The sequence below is a fragment of the Galeopterus variegatus genome, unplaced genomic scaffold, assembly GCF_000696425.1.
Source record: "Galeopterus variegatus unplaced genomic scaffold, G_variegatus-3.0.2 Scaffold3259, whole genome shotgun sequence".
Taxonomy (NCBI): Eukaryota; Metazoa; Chordata; class Mammalia; order Dermoptera; family Cynocephalidae; genus Galeopterus; species Galeopterus variegatus.
In genome coordinates this window covers 236033-237372 of record NW_007729370.1, presented here as the reverse complement: position 1 = coordinate 237372, position 1340 = coordinate 236033, and the positions used below count along the sequence as shown (strand labels likewise).

General features: G+C 33.1%; 1 pseudogene; it reads right to left on the bottom strand.

Moving 5' to 3' along the window:
* The window catches only part of LOC103600192, a 22760-nt pseudogene that overhangs the window by 5204 nt on the left and 16216 nt on the right, over positions 1 to 1340 (bottom strand).

Genomic DNA, 1340 nt, shown 5'->3' with positions numbered 1-1340 from the left:
GAACTCTGTGTCCAAAGAGCTCCTGCATGACCCTGGCCATCTCAGTCACAGGTGTGAAGTAGATTTCACCTTATAACCAACTCCTCCCATGGTAAGACTCCTAAGTGTCCACACTGTTTGTGATGTAATATATAAAATTAGGAGGGATTTACCTTACCCTTACGGTATACTACTGCCAGAACTGCAAGATGTGAATGAAGATCTTGTGGCTTGGAGTGTTTTTCTGGAAAACACTGTTTCCCTTCCTACAAAAATAATAGTTCTAGCCTTTTTTCTTTCATGTTGGCAGGTAGAAAATCATCTATTCGATTAGAAGGATTAGAAGAAAATAGTTACTGAGGTTCTTTGATAACCTTTCCTATTCTTTGTGTTCACTTAGATACTCCTGTAATAATGTGAATATGTTAATATTGCTGTAAAATATATTGTGGGATTTGAAGACAGACTATATGCCATTTTATTTTACATCAATCTGTAATATATGAGACTGATGCTTTATCTAAAATGCTTTGAGTTTGTATAATATATCTTGATAAATTTTACTGTCATGTGTAATAAATGTGTATTTTTGTACATACAGAAACTGCTGCTAACTTTTAAAGTTGTTTGGTTTTAAAAGCACTGATAATGGATATGTACAAAGTCCCTGCTGTCTGTTAAATAAAATGTCATTCTTCAGAGTTAACAATCCCACCAGGGAAATATTGCCTTTTGTAGAATTGTTTTAGATAATGTGCTCAATCTCTGCTTAACATTGGGAATTTTATAGAGTGTAATTAATGTGGAAATGGAATTTTGAGCTTTGAGTCAAAAGCCACGGTCAGTCTTTCTAGAAAAAGAGTTTGTTTTTAGTCTTATTTACCAAACAAGTCATGTGTTAGACACAAAGCCTTCATTTTCTTAGGCACTGTTTTCATTATACTCCTGGAATGAGATCTAGTCTATATTCTTGTAAGTTTCATTGATTGTATGAGATTTTCTTATTTAAGTTTGAACCATTCAAATGAGTACCCACTTGGCCTCAGATACATACCAAGACATCAGTGCTTTTCAAGTCATATAAATTTATTAAATCTGACTGGTTTCTCATGCCTGCTGCATCATTGCCTTCTCACAGTTGATTTAGGTATCCTGTGTGTAAATTTAAGCACCATTTCAAAGGGGCTCAGAAAAATACTACCTTACTCTAGAAGAAGTTTGCTCTAACTGAGGAGTAAAGACCACTGCTCTAGTGTCAGAAATGTCAGTATGTACATATACATTGATATTAATTTCTATCCAAGTTTTACAGAAATGCAAATATAATTTTACTTTTATTTATTTATTTATTTATTTATTTA